This window comes from Petaurus breviceps, unplaced genomic scaffold, assembly GCF_028583685.1.
Source record: "Petaurus breviceps papuanus isolate PSGF00001 unplaced genomic scaffold, PetGlider_PUasm1.0 229, whole genome shotgun sequence".
NCBI classification, from domain to species: domain Eukaryota; kingdom Metazoa; phylum Chordata; class Mammalia; order Diprotodontia; family Petauridae; genus Petaurus; species Petaurus breviceps.
The window spans coordinates 5,765,119-5,786,250 of NW_027185903.1; the positions used below are offsets into that span (position 1 = coordinate 5,765,119).

Genomic DNA, 21,132 nt, shown 5'->3' on the forward strand with positions numbered 1-21,132 from the left:
GTAGAGTGGAAAAGGCTCTAGATTCGGAGTCAAAGGACCTGGGTTTGAATCCTTCTGTTTCCTGTCTTTAAGACCTTAAGCAAATTACTTTACCTATGCAGTCCACAATTTCTTCAACTAAGAAAATAAGAGGGCTGGATTCAACCTCGAAGGCACCTTTCAGCTCTCCATCTGTGATCTTGTAACAGAACCACAACTGGAACCTCAGCGTTCTGATCTTTCTACCTCATTTCTTCCATTTGTAAAAATGGAAGAAATAATACTTCAGTTCCCTACCTCACAGGGTTATTGGGGAAAGCATTTTGCAAACCTTAAATGCCTGTATACATGAGTTCTTCCTTACGAAATGCAGTCTTCATCATGACTTAGAAGATTTAACATTCCCAGTTCTCTAGGACAGTGCTTCTTCAACTGTGGGTCATGAGTCCGTATGGGTCTCGAAAAATTTGACAACAGTAAAAGGTTTCTGAACATGCAACAACCAAAAATTAATTCAGAAGCAAATGCATAATGAATCCAAAGCACTTCTTGTAGTACTGGCCTGTGTTGCACCAAGCAGCTTCGCTCACTGCAGCCTTGGTTCTGATCACACAGCATGCACACTTTGCACTATGCATACCCACAATGCCAACAATGCTGCTGAATTGAGTTGCTGGTGGAAAACGTTTAAGAAGCTCTGCTGTAGGGCACTGATTCCTAGAATCAGGAAGACTTGAGTTCAGATCTGACCTCAGACGTTTGCTAGCTATGTGGCCCCAGGTAAGTCCTTATTTCTGTTTGCCTCAATTTCCTCAACTGTACAAAGGGGATGATAATAATAGTACTTACTCCCAGGGTTGTTGTAAGGATCAAATCAGATAAAATTGTAAAGTGATTAGCACAGTGTCTGGCACATAGTAGATGTTACATAAATACTAGCTATTATTATTAAGGTGACCAGGCAGGGCTAAGAATATGAGTCTCCTAATGTTTAGTCCAGGGCTCTTTCTGTGATAATACCATTGCCAACTGGGTCACAAAGCAGCTCTAGATATAACTGACTATATTAGCAGTAAAATACAATATACTAAAAAACAAAACTCTCAGCTATAATTCAGTTACTAGCATATGGGCCAGGGTGATAAATACTCTTATACTTCACTTGACAGGATTTGTTTAAAAGTGCTCAAAAAGCCTCTTCTCTCCCCTGACCCCAAATCTCCCTTTCCCAAAATGGGGAGAACCACAGGATCATAGATACAGATGTAGATATGGAGCTAGGAGGGGCCTTTGAGGCCTTCAAGATAAACACCCTCAGTTTACAGATGAGAAAACTAAAATTAAAAGAGGCTAACTTGCCCAGAATCAAACAGCTCCTAAGTCGACAAAGGGGGATCTGAACCCAAGTCCTCCTGACTCTAAGTACAGTGCCTAAGTCTTTATACCATTATGCCTCCATGATGGCTATACAGATCAAAAAGGGAGGAAGACACACACAAGAAAGTACATCCCTCACACACACACACACACACACACACATATACACACGCTCATAAACTCACCAAACAAACTCTAGGAACCTCAAAGTGTTACCTATAGCAATTCTGGCCTCTTACAATGAATACCCTTGGCTGTAGAGGCCTGCACCAAATGTCAAAAAACCTACGTATAAATAGGGGCAGGTGGATCAGCTGTGGACCAGTATCCGTGGGCAAGGAATGAAATATAATTGACCCTTGTTCTACTGTTGCAATGCCACTGTGTGTCGGGATGGTGTCTGTAAATTTCCCTGGCCAGGCAGGATAGAAATGGGGCACTGCCCTGGTCACTAGGGACCAGACAACGCGGGAGCTGCCATCTACCTCTCTGGAAAAGCTGCTCAGTCTTTTTATTTACTCTCTATATACTTGTATGTGAACATGCTGTCTTAGCCGTTTGAATGTAACCTCCTTGCCAGGAGAGATAAATCATCATATGTGTATCCTTAGCGCCTAGCATGGTTTCTGGCACACAGTAGGTGCTTAATAAATGCATGATTATTGATCGAGTGCTGGAACCCAGCTGCCTGCACATGTTCAATTATTCTCTGCTATTTCTAGATGGGACAGATAATGATAGGGTCTGATCAAGAGTGATGAGCTGAAGGAGCTGGGAGGTTTGTCATGCTTAAAAATAAATAGGCAGAGCAGTGTCCATCAATGTCCAAAAGAAGGAATCAAGTTGATCTTAAAGTAAAGAAACTCAGCAAAGATTCTGGAAAACTTAGACCTAGTCCAGATTAAGCTGTCTTTGAGCGCCCCCTGGTAACACTTAAATGAACTACACTGATGCCATTCAAGCAATTGGGCTGGAACATTTAAACATTCAAGTTTCTGGCAAGACTTCTGATTCTTAACTGCTAGGTTCAGACGGATAACTGGGGTCTTTCACTTTCATCATGTCTAGTAAATAATTAAACGCATATCATGAGTCAGTCACTGTGCTAAGTCCTGAGCATGCAAAGAAAGATAACAGTCCCTATCTATGTTCCAAGACCATTAGCAGTGGCTTTGTCAGAAGCAGTGCTTCAGGCTCTTCTCAAAGTAGAGGAGAAGGAAACATGTTTAACAGGTAACAGGGAAACAAAAGATGGATTAATGTCCCTGGGAATTGAGAAGTAGAAATGGAAAAACATGGGAGAGCATGCCTTTGTATTGGAAAGTACAGACCTCTGATGGGATTCATCACCAAGTCATTCCACTATAACTATTAAAGTTTTGTACTTGGCTCCCAAAGCCCACTTGGGTCATTGCTCAGTCAGTCAGGTCTTCACACAAACTCAGCCCATAGACTTAAGTTTAAGATTTCTGTTTTCAAACCACAATGCCTGCCCTGCTCTACATTCTTCTGGTGAAGAGGAGACAAACAAATACAATTTGCCATAAATGCAAGTGCTTATGTACATATATGCACAACTGACTTCAGTTATATGGTGAATGGTAGGGGAAAGGAGGGAGGGAGGTGTTGGATACTGCTGGAGTGACCAGATGGAACAGAAGTAAATAGTTAGCTCTGGAGTCAATGGACCTGGGTTCGATCATTATACTTATTATCTTTGTGACCTTAAGCAAATCACATAACCTCTCTAGGCCAAAATCCAATGCTTCATAAGTTTTCATTTAATACAGTCATTCCATAAGCATTAGCACCTACTGTGTGTAAGACACCATGCTGTAAGAATTTGAAGCAGAATAGTGTCTAGCATTTGGAGAATGGCTAGAGAAATTGTAGCATATGAATGTAATGGAATATTATTGCACCATAAGAAAGAATAGGGATGAAGAATTCAGAGAAAGAAGAGAAGATACATGAAATTATATTAAGAAAAGAGAATCAGGAAAATAATAACTAGCATTTGTATAGTGAGTGATCTAAAGTTTGCAAAGTGCTTTACAAACATCTCATTTTATCCTGATTATTCTCGTTTTACAAATGAGGAAACTGAGGTAGACAGAGGTTAAATGACTTGCCCAAGGCCACATATCTACTAAGTGCCTGAGGCAGTATTTAAACATGGATCTTCCTGATTCTAGGTCCAGTGCTCTATTCATAGAGATGATATATATAAATGTATGTAAACAACCTATGTAACAACAATGTAAGCTAAAAGAATTTTTTTAAGACTGAATGATGTATGTTTAAAATAACCAATGTTGCACCCAGAGAAGCAATAAGAAAAATGTAGTTACACATTTTCAGAGGAGGAGATGGAGGTCTGTGGCTATGGTATGTTGGATAGGCTAGCAGATCCAGGTGGTGTGCTGATTGGTTTTGTTAAATTGGATTTCTTTTTTAATCTTTGTTGCAAACTCACTGGGTAGGGGAGGAGGGAGGAATATATTCAATAATCACTATGATATAAAAACAGAAAGCATTGATGAGATTTTGGTTTGCTTGTTTGGCTGTTTTTTTTTTAATAACACTATGCTAGGCACTGAAGATACACAAATATATAGCAAAGACCTAACTCTCAAGGAGTTTAGGAACTAATGTTGGGAGGAAGATACCTATGTTAATAACCACAATACAAGGGAGACTGGGAATAAGCAAGGACAGTGAGAAGGCAGGGAAAAAGAATGAGAGGTCAAAGATTTGTAGACTCCACAGAAGCATCTCTCTCTCCTCCTTTTTCCTCCCACTCCATCCTCCTTCTTCTCTCCTGCTCCTCTCTCTTCTCTCTTCTTTCTCTCTCCTCTTTCTCCCCTTTTCTCTTTTCTTCTCCTCTCTCCTTTTTTCTCTTTTCTCCCACTCTTCTTTCTCTCTCTTCTCTTATCCCTCTCTTCTTTCTCTTTCTCATCTCTGTCTTTCCCTGTCTCTCCATTAGGAGCTGGTTCTAGCACACGCCTGCTTTTTCCATTTCCCATGATACAGGACCACAAGATGTCCTATCATTCCTCAGTCTCTGGGTACATGGGTTGCTTTCCATTTTTTCTATCATGAATAATACTTCAAGGAATAGCAATTTAAATAATCTCTTGTATCTGTCTTCTCCTTATCATCCCCCTCACAGCTACCCTAGCTGTGGCATTCATTCACTCTTGACTGGTCTATTGCAATCCTTATAATAACTAGTTTCCCTACCGATCCATCCTTCCCACTGCATACCGTGTTTCCCCAATAATAAGACCTATCCCGAAAATAAGCCCTCCCCTTACTGTGTAAGATTCCTCTAAAATAAGCCCTCCCCCGAAAATAAGCCCTATTGAGATTGCTACTGTAGTGAAGGTGATCCCCTGTGCTACACGTTACATTACGGTACCCTCTGTATGCACCGTCCCTCCCCCCCGGGTGAAACGCACGCCGCGCTCCAAGCTGCATCCAATCAGAGCTGCAGCAGTGAGCGCGTCATCCTGTTCTTCCCCAGTGATTTGCTTGCTGGCGCCATTGAGAGCAGTGCCGCGGAGGAGAGCTGAGGCAGGACAACATAAGCCCTCCCCTAAAAATAAGCCCTCTGGTGTTTTTCTTTCCAAAAAAAATAATAAGACAGTGTCTTATTATCGGGGAAACACAGGTAGCTCTCTCTCTCACCACATCAGTCCACATCATTGCTTATGATGCCACATTGGGAAAGCCACTTGCCCTCTCTAACCCTGTTTCCTCACCTACAAAATGGAGATGATAATACTTTCAACAAAAAGTTATCTCATAAAATTGCTGTCAGAATCACTCTAGCTAGATATCCAACTATCAGCTCAAACTTAATGTGTCTAAATCTGAACTCCTTGTGACTTCCCCCAAGAAACTTTCTTTTCAAATAATCAGGAAGTATATATTAAGCATCTATATCTCATGAGATAAAAGAGAAAAAAATGAAATAATCCTTACTCTAAAGAAACTTATGTAAGAAAGAATATGTATACATATGATCAGTTAATCAATTAGCACTTATTTAGTCCCTATTATGTACCAGGCACTAAGCATTGTAGATAGACTATTTAAACCAAGTAAATAAATACAAAATAATTTTTGGTGTGGAGGAGGCAACTGGGGCTGGGGCTGGGGCTGGTGCTGAAGTGAGGGACTTCAGGAAAGGCTTCGTGTAAGAGGTGGCACCTGAGCTAAGTATTGAAGGAAACTACAGAGTCTAAGACACAGAAATACATATGGGAAGAGTGCGTTCTAGGCATGGGAGATAATGTATACAAAGGCAAGATGGTGGAAAATGGACTGTTGTGGGTAAGGAACTGAGCAGATAGGTCTGTTGGGCTGGGCCATAGAGTGTAATTAGATGGTACTGTGGATAAAAAAGCAGGACCTAGACTCAAGAATATCTGAGTTCAAATCCAGCCTCAGACACTTAGTAGCTATGTGACCCTAGTCAATTCACTTAACCTCTGTCTGCCTCAGTTTCCTCATCTGTAAAATGAGGATAATAACAGCACCTACCTCCCAGGATTATTGTGAGGATAAATGAGATAATAATTAGAAAGTGTTTTACAAATCTCAAAGCATCGTATAATTGCTCGTTCTTATTAAATCTTCCTTTCAACTCTCATGTTTCTGCTCCTTTTTAGTGGCTCAGAAAATAACGGGTTCACAGGGGTGGCCAGGTGGCTCAGCGAGTAAGAGTACCGGCTCCAGTGTTGGGACGACCTGGAGATCGAATCCCGGGCTCAGACACTCAGCACCACACCCAGAAATAACTGGCCGTGTAACCTTGAGCAAGTTACTTAACCCCGATTGCTTAAAAAAAAAAAAAATAACGGGTTCACCCTTCCTGGCTTGATGGCCACTTGCCAGGAATGTTCTAGAGGGAATCTCCAAACAGGTACAGATTAGACTCGACGGCCTGAGGGGTCCCATCCAACTCCAAGGTTCTGTGATTTTTCCACTTAACCCACAGTCATAACTTTGGAGTCACTTTATTCTTTCTCTTTCTCTTGTCCCACACAGATTATGACCTGCCAAGGGATAAATTCTATTTCATCCTCTATTTTACACCTCTTCTGTTGTGATCCTGAAATACCTTCTCCCTCATCTCCTCTATTGACATCCTAACTACCCTTCAAGTCCCAATTCAAATGCTGTCTCCTCTATGAAACTTTCTCTAATCCTACAACCCTATAGCTCTCCATCTAATCTCATAACACTTTGTATTCTTCACTGACCACATTCTGATTTGTATTAATATGGGCAGCATGGTGTAATGGACAGAGAACCAGCCTTAAGGTCAAGGTCTGAGGTGAAGTCTTGTCTCTTACACATACTGGCTGTTTGACCCTGGACAGGGCACTTAATTTCTCAGTGACTCCATGACAGAATAGTTGCTGATTTTTTTTGGTAGAGAAAATGTCCTTCCCTAGGAAGCCCTCTAGTGGGAGAAAATCACAGGCATGTATTGTATTTATTCTTGTGCAAATATCTTATCACTTACTAGATCGAAGCTCCTAGAAGGCAAGAATTACATCTTTCAAAGTCACAGAATTACAGAAACTCAGAGTTGGAAGAAGCCTCCAGGAAATCTAGTCCAACCTATCCCTGAACAAGGGTTGCTTCTATCACATCCCTAACACGTGATCATCTTGGCTTTGCTTGAAGACAGCTAGTGAGGAGGAACACATTACCTCTTAGGGCAGGCCATAATGACATCTGGAAATCCCCTTGAACTCTCTGAATCTTTCCACTAAATCTGACGTTTGCTTGAGGCTATAATCCCCCAGCTGGCCTTTCATTATTGCTAGGTCCTATTCTCTGTTGCATTTGTGAGGGATAATTTGCAGTGAAGTTTTCCCATTCTGAAAAACCAAATCTCGAGTGGCTTCAGCATCCACTAGGCCTAACTTTAGAAGTCACCTGACCTTATGGGAATCTGGGACTTAGAGCAATGAAGACCCTCCCCAGGCCACCTCAGCACAAGATATGCCAGATAAGGATAAAACTGCCTTCCTGGCCTTGCATTATACACCCACATGTTTTGCGTCCATGTCCTTTGTTTCCTAGATAGATTTCTGTGCTTAGGTTGTGGGCTGGCCTCCCTACCAATGAAAGTGAAGGCCAGTTGGGGGGTTGGGTTTCTGCATTAGAAGGTTATATAACCATGGGCTTGCTTCTACCTATTGCTTTCTCCCTGGCAAATGCCATTTGAGCGACAGGGGCAGAGTCCTTTCTCATGAGAAAGAATACAGACCTCTTCTGATCTCAGATTCAGACTCTGAACTTTTTTATTCCACACACCCTTAACCTAGCCCAGGCCTTCATTGTCTGTTACCTCCAGGTTACTTCTGGCTAGTTCCCACCCTTGAGCCCATCTAAACCCCATTCTCTTGGTTCCCAGCCTCTGATCTCCAGTCACCCCAGCCTACTGGCCACCCCCACAAGATCCTCCCTAGAGGGGCAGTGAGGTAGCACAGTGAATAGAGTACCAGTCCTGGAGTCTGGAGGACCTGAGTTCAAATACGGCCTCAGACACTTAACACATACACACACACACACACACACACACACACACACACACACACACACACACAAAACAAGCCGTGTGACTTTGGGCAAGTCATTTAACCCCAATTGCCCTAACTTTCCCCCTCCAAAAAGCAAAAAAAAAAAAAATCCTCCCTAGAGCCCTCCTCCAATTACCCCAGACTACTTGGCCAACCCTAGATCCCTCCCACAGTCTTTCTGTATATAAGATCCCTCTTGTTTCCATGAAAGTGCTCAGATTCAATCTGACTTGCTTGCATTAGCCAAACAAATGCTCAGATTCCTTAAGAGTCTAGCCAGTGTTCAGATTCCCTAAAAGTATGGCCAATATGACAGATCTTTAATAAGCCTTATTTTTCTTTGGCTGAAAGAAGGCTTGGGTTGAATTCATGCAGTCAGGATCAGTGTATCCCTGTTTGGTGTCTCAGCACCTGAACAATTCCACCTTGAAAATTTCCCTTATTTATCATATCATATTATTTCTTATCTCCATAAACACACATACATACACGCTGTGCCCTGCACAATGCATTGCATATATGTATGCATGTATGTTTAGTCATTTTCAGTCATGTCCAAGTCTTCATGACCACATCTGGGGTTTTCTTGGAAAATATAGTCGAGTAGTTTGCCATTTCCTTCTCCAGCTCATTTTACAGACAAGGAAACTGAGGCAAACAGGGTTAAGTGATTTGCCCAAGGTCACACAGCTAGTAAGTGTTCTGAGGCTGGATTTGAACTCAGGGAGATGAGTCTTCCTGACTCCAGATCTGATGCTTTATCCACTGCACCATCTAGCTACCTGGGATTACATATAATCAGTGTTTAATAAGTACTCTTTGAATTTTGCTGTGGATTATCAGACCTGAAGGAGGAGAGGAGAAAGGGAGCTGAAGTACTTCAGGAGGAGTAACAGAGCTCTCAGCAAATTAGAAAGGAATTTTTTAATCCCTTCCAACTTCTCTTCTTTTCACAGTTTGATTAATATTTATTCTCAAGAAAGGCAGCAAGGCGGAGCGGCCAGGTAGTACAGTGAGTAAGAGCACCAGCTCCAGTGTCGGGATGACCTGGGGATCGAATCCTGGGCTCAGACACTTAGCATCCACCCAGAAACACCTGGCCGTGTAGCCTTGAGCAAGTTACTTAACCCCAATTGCTTAGGGGTGGCCAGGTGGCTCAGCGAGTAAGAGCACTGGCTCCTGTGTCAGGATGACCTGGGGATCAAATCTGGGTTCAGATAGATACTCAGTACCACACCCAGAAATAACTGGCCGTGTAACCTTGAGCAAGTTACTTAACCCCGATTGCTTAAAAAAAAAAAAAAAAAAGAAAGGCAGCAAGGGACATCAGGCAGAGAACCAATCTTAGAGTCAAGAAATCCTGCCCCAGACTCCTACTACCAGTGTGACTCTGAACATATCATTTAACAGCTAAGTGACCCACCCTACCCCCACCCCCAGATGATAAGTTTGATCAGAGTTACTTATTAGAAGATGGCAGAGTAGTAGGAAGCAATGAAGCTGAGTTCCCACCCATAACTCCTCCAAATAGATTTAGAAAGTACACCACACTTAATTCTGATGGGGAAATTCAGGGAAAGTCACAGTGAATCATTTGTCCAGCCCATATCAGCATAGAGAGAAATGCAGTGTTTTCAGACACTGAAGACTGGGTTGGAGAAGGAACATACTAGGCTCAAAGCATTCTAGCACCCAGGGAGAGGCTGTGCATCAGGACAAGAGGAGATCTCACACCCAGACCAAGCTACCCCCAGACCCATATCAGGGTTCTATGAGATGGACAAATGCCAACTGACAGCTTGGTTGCCCACTACTCAGTTTGGGGTCACAGATCCAGGGCAGACGATAAAGGAGGTCTGCCCAGGGAGGTAGCATTCTGAGGCTAGAAGGCCCAAGGTAGTATATCTACAAAGGAAGAAGTTAAGAAGCAATACTTTGGCTCAGTCCCAGGAGCAGAGCAGGCTCTCAGTTTTAGCATCTAGCCGATTGGTAGAACAATACCAAGAACAGAAATCCCAGGCCAAAGGGGAGCTCGTAGTTCTCTTTCTATGGAACCAGACCAACCTCCCAACTGGTATTCTATTATTGCTCTGATTAAAACTCAGGTCAAGAACTTGCAAAGCTCAGGCCAGTGGACCAGCGATCACACTTTGCCCTGAATCAAACCACTTTGGAAGCACTGAAAGCTTACAGGTCCCCAGCCTATCCCTGAGATCCTAGAATAACACAATACTAAATGATCCAAAAAAGCAGCAAGAGGATCAATACAGAACTTCCCTCCAGAGAAGTGCCACAGAGCCCAGCCCCATTATCAAGTCTGAAGTCAGGAAGTAGCTGGAAGAAAAAGTAAACATAGGAACACCACCATAATGAGCCGTTATGGGGACAGCAACACTCAAAACACAAACCCAGAAGAAGATAATGATTCCAAAACATTTACAAACAATGCCTCAGGGAGAAACACAGCTTAGGAACAAACTCAACTAGAATTCCTGGAAAATAGGAAGCAAGAGTTTTAAAGATTTATAAATAAAATGAGATTATTTGAGGAAAAAGTTGGAAAAGAAATGAGAACTACAGAAGGAAGAACTGGAAAGTGAATAAGCAGTTTGGAGCAAGAGTTACAAAACTTACCCAGTTAACACACTCCTCTGAAAATTAGAATGGACCAAATGAAGCCAATTGCTCCATGAAAGAACAACAAATATTAAAACAAAGTCAAAAGTCAAAACCTAGAAGAAAATGTAAGGTATATCATAGCAAAAACTGCTGATCTGGAAAATGGGTCAAAAGAACAAAAACATGAACAAAAAATGACAATTGACTAAACAAGGATAAACCACTTACATTCTAATATAAGGATATGATACATGTGTCCCCTCTGAGTCTTACCATCATTAGGAATCATAAAAGGAATCTAATTAGACAGAGGACTGAGGAGAGGAAAGGAGAGGAGAGGTAATGGAAGGGGGAAAAGAGTGGAGAGGGGAGAGAGGAGGGTTGAGATGAAAGGAGAGGGGAGGGGAGAGGAAAATGGAGAGGGAAGGAGAAGGAGAGAGAGAACGAAGACATCATATTTCAAGAAGTCTTAAAACTGCCCAGATCTCCTAGAACTAGAAAGCAAAGCAAAAATAAAAAGAATGCAACAGTTGCCTCCTGAAAGAAACTCCAAAATGAAAACTCCTAGGAATATTAGAGCCAAAATCCAGAGTTTCCAAGTCAAAGAACAAATTTCCAGGTTGTAATCAGTCAGAAAGAAAGATTACAGCACTGAGGAATCATAGTGAGGGTCATACAATCACTATAAAGAAACTGATCCTTCAGCAGATGATTCTAAAATATTTTCCCCCTCTGTACATATAATTTATCTTTATTTTTCCTAAGACTGTCAGGGTAAATGTTTCTGCAAAATAAAAATTAAAAGGACATTTTTGATTAAAAAAAGAAACTGAACACTTGGAATATGATATTCAAGAAGGGAAAGGATTTGTATTTACAGTCAAGAGTAAGTTACCCAGCAAAGCTGAGTATGATCCCACAGGGAGAAAAAAAATGGGTCTTTAATGAAACAGAGGACTTTCAAGCATTCCTCAAGAAAAGACTAGAACTGAAGAGAAACTCTGAAGCTCAAACATAGATGTAAAGAAAAACAAAATGGTAAACATGAACAAAAAAAAACAACAATTGACTAACCAAGGATAAACCACTTACATTCTAATATAAGGAGATGGTACATGTGTCCCCCTGTGTCTTACCATCATTAGGGATCATAAAAGGAATAGGATTAGACAGAGGAGCTAGGTATTATTCTGCTATGTTTGGATGATCTCAAAAGAAGAATGAAAAAGGTGGGGAAGAATGCCAAGGGAATAGGGGGAGGTTAGTACAGGGGAAAGAAGATTAGGGGAAATCATCACACATAAACATGGTACACAAGTATACAACTATATGAACAGGGAAATGGTGGTAAGGAAAACAGCTCACATTTCAACCTCACTGTTATTTGAACTGGTTAAAGGAAGTAAAGATACATACACACATACATACAGAGAGAGAGAGAGAGAGAGAGAGAGAGAGAGAGAGAGAGAGAGAGAGTTTGGTAGAGAAGTACATTTCATTCAACAGAGGAACAGGAGGGAAAGAGAGGGAGGAGAAATTAGAGGGAAGGTATATCAAAGGAGGAAAAAGTCCTAAGCAAAAAAAAACAAAAACTCTAAGAATCTTCATAAATATTTATCACTCTCCCAAGGTGGCAAAGAATGGGAATCTGAAGGGTACTCAGAAGTTGGGGAATGTATATATACAAGTTATGGTTTATAAATGTGATCAGATACTATTATATTGTAAGAAATGAGAAAGGGGATAGTTTCAGAGATATCTGGGAAGATTTGCATAATCTGATGCTGAGTAAAATGAACAAAACCAAAAGAATAATTTGTAAAATGACAGTAACATAGTAAAGCCAAACAACTTCAAAAGAATTAGGAACTCTGATTACCATAATAAAAGCCCATGATTCCAAAGAACTATTGATGAAACATGCTACTCTCTCATGATAAGCAAAGCAAAGGACTCAAGCGTTACAAATGATACGATTTGTTAAAAAAGAATAGCTAATGTTGACATTTGTTTTGATCAATTATACATGTTTGTAATGGAGTCTTTAGTTCTCATTTGGAAGGTGGGAGAATAATAAGGCAAAATTTTGCTGACTAAATGATTGAAAAAATTTTATATAGAGATGTGTATATATATGTATTATTATACACAGTATATACATATATACATATCTATATACATACATACATACACACAGAGTTCACACACAAGCCTCAGCCTGAATTATTCCCACCATCTACTGTCTTCACTCCTCACATACCATCCAACAAAGCTGGAGAAAATAACAAAACCATGCTGACTAAATCTATTATCAATTTATGTTAAATAATTTCAACTGGGTCCTTATTGTAGCACGTCAATTGTTTTATACCCCATTACCTGTTGCACTATCTCACTCACCACAACTTTTGCAAATTTATTCATCCCTCCTCAAATCTCTCATACCTCACCTATTCCCCACCCCTTAACTGAGGATTTCACCTTCTAATTCACTGAAAAAATATTCACCTCATATATCTGCCAGATGTCCTCTGCCTCTGCCACTTTCTATACCTTCATCCTGTCCCACACAAAGAGGTTTCCCTTTCTCCTTGCCAAGGCAAGGAGAAGTGCCCTCCACATGCACAGATGATCTCATTCCATTCCATTCTCTCCAGAAGATTGTTCACCCTATCGCCCTCACTCTCATTTACCTGCAGTATCTCCCTATTGGCTGCTTCTCTATTGCTTGAAAACACGCCCATGTCTCCCCCATCCTCAAAAAACTCTCACCTGATCCTTCTATTCCTGCTATATTCCTATCCTTCTCCTCTTCTAATCTTGAGAAGTCTGTCTACAATAGGTGCCTCTACTTCCTTTCTTTTCACTTACTTTTCACTTTCTTCTTAATTCTCGGCACCATGGCTTCTGACCTCATCATTCAACAAGAATTGTTCTCTTCAAAGTCAGCATTGATCTCTTAATTGTCTAATCTAATATCCTTTTGTTTGTTCTTATCCTGCTTGACTTCTCTGAAGTTGTTGACACTGTCAAACACGTTCTTTTCCCTGATACTCTCTTCTCTCTTGGTTTTCAGGACACTACTTTCCCGAGTTCTCCTTTTTCCTATCTGATCACTCTTTCTCAGTCTCCTTCATGGACTTTCATCCAGGTCATACTTACTAACTCGGGGTGTCCCTCAGGACCCTGTCCTGACCATCTTCTCTTCTCCCTCTATAGTATCTATACTATTTCACTTGGTGATCTCATCAGCAACCATGGATTCAATTATCATCTCTCAAATCATCCATCTCTAACCTCTCTACTGACGTCCAATCTCATATCTACAACCACCTACTGGACATCTTTACTGGATGTCCCTGCGACTTCTTAAATTCAACCTGTCCAAAACCGATCATCTTTCTTTCTTAACTCTCCACCCCCAAATCTCCCTATTACTGTGAAGGTCACCACCATCTTCCCAGTTCCCCAGGCTCATAACTTACATGTTATTCTTGACTCTTCTCCTCCCCCCTGCCTCCATATCTAATCTGTTGACAAATTCTGTTGTTTCTGCCTTTGTAACATCTCTCACATATAGCCTCTTTTCTCCTCTGATTATGCTACCACCATGGTGCAGCCTCTCATAATAACATACCTGAACCATAGCAATGACCTGCTGATTGATCATCTAGCCACAAGTCTCTCTCCACTCCAATCCATATTTCACATAGCTGTAAAAGTGAGTTTCCTGCAGCAGAGGTCTGACCATGTGGCTCCCTGTTGCCTCCAGGATCAAACATAAAATCCTCTATGGAGCTTTAAAAACTCTTCACAATCTGCTCCTCCCACTTTCTAGTCTTCTTACCTCCCTTCCACATACTCAGTGATTCTTGCTCTTCCTCAAATATGATATTTCACATCTCAGCTCCAGACATTTTCTCTGGCTGTGCTTCATTCCTCTCCCTCATCTCTATCTCCTGGCTTCCTTGAAATCCCAAGAAAAATTTTACCTTCTAGAGAAGATTTTCCTGATTCTCTTTACTTTTAGTGACTTCCCTCTATTGATTATTTCCCTGTAGATATCTTATTTGTGCATTTGCTTTCTTTGTACACCCAGAACTTTGCACAATGCCTGGCACCTATTAATTAATGTCTATTGACCGATTTACCAATGAAATAATAGTTTCAGACCAAAAACTCTCAGGTCATTCATCCAGCATTGAAATATGCCCTCCCCTTTCATAGGGGAGAAGGTGAGCTGTACAAATTCCTTGTGAGACCTGGAAGTGATTTAGAACTCACTAACCTGTATTTAAGATACTTCTTCAGTAGAGGACTATGTGAAAAATTCAAGTAAGATTAATATTCCCCTTAGAACATTAAGGTCCAGTCTCTATAGGACAATTGAAATCCCCCATAATTAAAAGTTTTAGTGTATAATGCTTTAGAAAGTTGTTTTATTGGATTTGTGTCTTAGGAGCTTATTGTCTTTGAAATAAGGAGAAGGTATAGCAAAATATTCCCAGGTTTAAAAAGGCTTAGAGTCTTGTGGGATAAAGAGTTCTCATCAGATTGGCTGTCTATTGGGGATCACAGTAGGTCCAACCTATTTTAAGTAGTTATAATTCTCCCTATGTCACTGTGTTCCTCTTCTCTTCTGGCCTGGGTCCCAAAGGCATTTGCCAGGAAAACACAGTTTGCTCCCAGCCAGGGCAATCTGCCAGATCTTGATCCTAAAGAGACAGAAAGTTAGCAAACTAAAGAGATAACCGCACATAGGAAAGCAAAAATTTGGCAGGCACATATTTGATGATTGATATAAACAAGTTTCAGTGGGAGGGAATCCATTGGTCCTGAATTAACTAGTTTGAGTGACTACATTGCTTTGAGTAGGCAAAGGACTGCCAATTATTCACTATCTTGAATGTAAACTCTTTCAGTAGAATGCAACTTCCTACAAGAACAAGGACCTTTTTCATTTTTCTCTTTGTAACCCCTGGACCCCACAAAGCACCTGGTATATTATATATGTTTAATAAATGGTTATTGAAGGTAAACCAACTGACATTCCTCAGGGCAGATGTGGACCCAAATTTTCAAACGCATTCCATGGGATATGTTAGAGCCATCCAAGTTGAAATTCCTTCCTTTAGTCTTCTCCAAACATCGGTGCAGGTAAAGCTGCACGCCTGAACTAAGGGCTGCTCTTTCATAGCTAATAATCAATACAATTAGTCTGGGGAAACTTACCTTATACTCATTTAGATATTCAACCTTTAACCTAAAACCTTACACTCCTCAAGAAAACCAGAAGGGTTAACAGGCAAATATTAATACCACAACGCCAGTATTTGATGCCAATGACACTCAACATTAGCAGTGAGGTTGTATGATAAGTGTGAGCATCACCCTTTTGCCATCCTCCACTGGTCTAACACTTACTATGGACCACCTCTAAACTAGTCCACTTAACACTTACACACAACCACTCCTATTAACCTATCCCTGGAAGCTGACTTATCCAGGCACCAAAAGTACCTATGATGCCACTCATGGTTGTAGTATATGGATTTCAGGGGCTGACAGGCAGAGTACTCCTAGTGCCTTAAAAATTTGGTTCTTACATAAATCCTGATGTATCAGAAAGAACTCTGGCCTAGAAGTCAGAAAAATGTGGGTTTGAGACCCAGACATGCTGCTAATTTGCTGTGTGAATTTGAATGAAATCAGTTTCCAATAAAAAGAGAAAAGAAAATGTGTAGGCAATCCATCCAGCATTGACATATTCCCTCTCCTTCCACATGGAAAGAGTGAACAGTACAAGAAGAACTCGTGGGACCCAGAAATGAAGTTTTACTTTCTCTGAGCCCCTATTTCATTATCTTTCAAAATAAAGTATTAGAAATAGATTATCTCCCGCCTCAGACATTTAATACTTACTAGCCGTGTGACTTTGGGCAAGTCACTTAACCCCAACTGACCCTTCAAAAAGAAAAAAAAAAGAAAAGAAATAGATTATCTCTAAAGTCCTTTCCTGTTCTAAACCTTTAGGCATCTAAGTTAACTGGCAGCTTTTCAGAAATATATTTATTACATAAAGTGAAACATCACTGGGGTTGCAATAGAGCTCTTCACATGTAAAAAGTTCCCAACAAAGTTGGCAAGAATAAACCCAAACCTAGCTTGAAGGTTTAATAGAGATCACCCAAAGTGCCTATGTATCTTTTATATTGGCAGGGCCTCCTCTGAAGTCAGAGGGACCTTAACTGAAGGTGACACCACCAGGGAGATGTTCAGAGTAGATCTACTAGCTTAACAAACTATGGTCTATGATGTAATAGTAAAGTATCACAAAGAAAAGAGAAATGGAAAATTCAGAGAAACACAAGGAGAGGTATATGAATTTACTAGTGAAGGAGGCAGGATCAGAAAAATAACACATAATGACAACAATAATGTAAATTTTCTGAAAATGTTGAAGACAGAGGAGGAGGAGGAGGAGGAGGAGGAGGAGGAGGAGAAGAAGAAGAAGAAGAAGAAGAAGAAGAAGAAGAAGAAGAAGAAGAAGAAGAAGAAGAAGAAGAAGAAGAAGAAGAAGAAGAAGAAGAAATGAGAGAGGAAAGGAGGAAGGAAGGGAGGAAGGAAGGAAAACACAGAGTAATTATAATAGCCAATGTTGATCCCTAAGAACAGATAATACCACATCTTCCTCCTGTCAGCAGAGAACTGAATGCTATATATAACAGTCAAATACAGTCACCATGATAGTTGTTTCTCTTTAAGGAGGGTTCAATGCTAAGGAAAAGGACTCCAAACAGAAATGGTTGTGATGTTAAGACAAAAGGCAGTAAGACAATTTTTTTTAACCCACTACTTCCTTCACATTTCCAATTATCATAGAACCATTCATTTTGTTTCCCACAATTATGTCTTTCAGTTGGTAACACTTTAAAAAGTTCTGTTTGACTTGACCTTTTGCCCTGGAACTTGATGACACTGGAAATAAAGAACATGTGTATCAGAATATTCCCAAACTGGAAAGCCAGGAAAGCCAGGGAGTAGCTTAAAGACATGATGTCAACCTGAAATAAGTCTGGGACAATTTTCCATGCAGGCTACCAGGGACATCCTTTCTGCAAGCATGTGTATATGGCAGCTATAAACAGGGAAAGCAGTTGCAGATAAGAAGCAAAGCCCATTCAAGGAATGCTCTCCCTCCTCATCTCCACTTCTTGGAATCCCTAGCTCCCTCCAAGGCTTAAGTGACACCTCCAACACTCTGATTTTTTCTGTGGTTCATACTTCTTAATCCCACTTAATACCTTTGTATATCTTTTGTTTTGACCCATCTGTATGACACATGTGATTTCCCCTAGTAGAGTGTAACCTCCTGGAAGGCAGGGACTGCTTAGCTTTTTGTTTTTGTATCCCTAGTGACTACCACAGTACCTGGCATATACTAGGTGCATAATAAATGCTTGTTGAAGTGAATCTTGTGTGACCTAATCACTTTGCAAAGAGGATCAATCCTCTTCTTACCAACACTGCGTTTGCTCCTGTGTCGCACAGAATATTTGTAATAATGACAATGTTTGTAAAATGTTCAGCACAGTGCGTGGCACAAGGTAAGTGCTATGTAAATGGGAGCAACTGTTATTGTTGCTATTATGCCAGATGATGATCTCAGTGATTTATTTTCTTCAGTCATTTTCCATTACAAAGTCTGACAAGAGGAGGTAGCACTTAAAAAAAAGATTATTGATATAAAATGCTTCTCACTCAGAAAGATGCTCAAAGATTCTAGTTTAGAAAACACAACCTGAGCCATTCAAATGAATGCCCCACTTACACCATCCACTATTTCTCTTCCTCTCCTCCCCTCCCTCCCTTCCCCTCCCCTCCCCTCGCCTGTCCTCTCCTGTCCTGTCCTGTCCTCTCCTCTCTCTCCACTACACAATTGTTTACAATTCACTTATTAAGTAGCCTACCCTTTCCTTAACAATTACAAACATGTAATATGCGACAGAAAACATGTTAGATGTGTTGGCACAGTAACCACAATTCACAATAATAAAGTGAAAGTATATTCTTTACTAGTTAGACTTAAGAGAAAATGAGACCTTTAAAAATAAATGGATTCCAGTCTGCCAGCGCTCCTGACAGAAGATGGATGGATCAGAAGACTTCTCAAGAGTTCATTTGTGATTCTTTGATTGAATCAAAAAGGACAATATAAGAATTAATTCCAGAACCTCGTGAACTGCCTAGTCCTACTCCGTTTCAACGGCAGAAATCCCTTTTACTTTGAGTTTAACAAAGAGTTACCCATCATTTTCCTTTAGTAATCTCTTTAGTTTAGGTCTTCCTAATAGGATTGTAGATTCAGAGCTAGAGGAACATCCAGCCCAAACCTCTTTGACAGTTGATGTCCAGCCAGGTTAAGAGACTTGTCAAACGTGACAGTGAAAGTAATCAGCAAGCCAGGGATTTAAACTAAGGTCCTGCGACAGCTGGTTGAGCACTCTGTCCAGTGCACTTGCTGGCTTAAGTCTGATGTACCCCGCCTGAACGGCATTTAACTTTGCAATTTAACACTTTAATACAAAATGTTTAGCTCTGTGGCACCGTATTGGCCTTAGTTCATTCTGCAAAGCTTGCAAGAGCCTCTCCCAGCACCCAGCACCTGTTTACCTATAAGGATGACGTCCCAGTGGCAACAATAATACAGATGGAAACTTTCACTGTTTGAATATTTCCCCTTCAGACGGTGCCGTTAACATCTATCATTTTTTTTAGGATAGGAGAAAAACTGGATCACAATAGCATAACATATCAAGCAAATAATTTACCTTAAACGTTAACGTGTTGCAAACAGTGCTTCAAACTGAAACTATGGACGCTGCCTCTTTCTTGTGGTAAAACCCATCTCCTCTTCCCAACCCCTTGGCACCTCCTCCCGACTCACCTGCCCAACTCCCTCCTGCCTCCCAGGCACTCCCTCTCAGCTCCAATTGGATGGTTGGAGCTCCCTGATTCAGGCCCTCAAGTAACACTGATGACTGATTGGAAGAATTCTCCATCAGGCAATCCCTGTCTCCACCCCCACTTCGGGCTTGAAGTTTACAAACCTGTTGTCTAGGCAATTCTAGTCTCTGTATAAGGCCGGGCCTCATCTTTAGAGAGGGTAGCTAGAAACTGTTCTGTCTAAACAATCTGAAATTTGAGTTTTAGAAGGCCAGTACTATTTCCACTGCCCTCCCCCAGTATGGTTTTTGTAGACAGGTAATGGCATGTCGCAAAATGGACTCCTTTCTTCCAGTGGACTTCTTTTCTCGGCTTCTGACTTCTTCAGATGACTTTATGTGGGAATATCCCGTTGCAGTGTGAGACTTAACACTGAAAAGATCTTGGTACAGTGGCAACATTACATTTTCAATCTGCCCTTCCCCCCCAACTCACACTCTCAAGTCCCCTGACTCGATAATCAGCCCCATTTGTTCGCCCTGTACAAGGTAAGGTTTGCCAATGTAGCCGCCTTGCAGTACAGAGGTGGGGTAGACCAAGCTTTATACGACATGTTTGGATCTCAGCAATTACTTGACTCAACCCCTCCCCCCCATTAGAGAAACTTTCTTTCCCAAGAGTCATTACTTATTTCCCTATAATTCTATAAATACTAAAATTAGTGGATACGAACAAATTACTAACAAAAGCAACAGGAAATCAAGAAAAAAATAACTATTTCCAATATTTTGACTGTATGAAAGTTCACAGTCACTATAAACTCTTTTTATACACCTAAGTTCAAATCTTGTCTCAGCACCTATGTGACCTTGGTGAGGTCCTTAACTTCTCTGTGCCTCAGTTTCCTTATCTGTAAAATGGGGATAATAATTGCACCTACTTGAAAGAGCTGCTGAGATCAAATGAGAAAACACGTAAAGCATTTTTCAAACTTTAAAGTGCCATTTAAATGCTATTATTGTTATTGATTATGATGATAAAATGATGTAACAATACATAATTACAGTTCTTCTGGAAATAGTTCCTAATCTTTGAGTTCAGTTCAGATACTGACTAAAGTCTCTTAAGAAACTTCTTCATATTTCTCCCTACAACAAGTGTTAAATTCAATCTCTTAGAAAATAAATTAGATGAATCCCTTTTCTTTGTTTCCTTTTCAGCAATCATAGGAAATAGTCTTCCCAAAATACATTTTACTCGCCAACCCCTTAGAAATTTTTCCAAAACAAATTTATAAGTTGTCTTTTTATGATATCGTATAGTTCTGACAAGGAAAAAGTTTTGTATCACTTTCATCGTCTCTGTTTTCTCCACAGATTCTTCATAGCTACCCATAGATCTCAGATAAAACGCACACCTTGTCCTTCACTCCATAAAGAAGTCTCTATAATAATCCCTTTCTCAACTGTCACTTCAAAATTGCCAGAACAAACTGCTTTTCTCAACATTCAATGTTGGCTTTTAAAGATATGGTTACACTATGTGCATTCTCTATAAGAAATATTTGAAATATAGGTTATACTATACTATAGATATACAGCCACATGTG

The 21,132-nt window shown here is 40.6% G+C and overlaps 1 protein-coding gene across 3 annotated transcripts in view; it reads right to left on the reverse strand.

Moving 5' to 3' along the window:
• The window catches only part of CAPSL (calcyphosine like), a 47,619-nt gene extending 28,088 nt beyond the window's left edge, over positions 1 to 19,531 (reverse strand). For all 3 annotated transcript variants that reach the window (XM_069095980.1, XM_069095979.1, XM_069095981.1), the window contains exon 1: positions 19,409 to 19,531. The gene's annotated coding sequence lies outside the window, so the exon portion shown is untranslated. The remainder of the gene's footprint in view (positions 1 to 19,408) is intronic.
• Between the last annotated feature and the right edge of the window lie 1,601 nt (positions 19,532 to 21,132).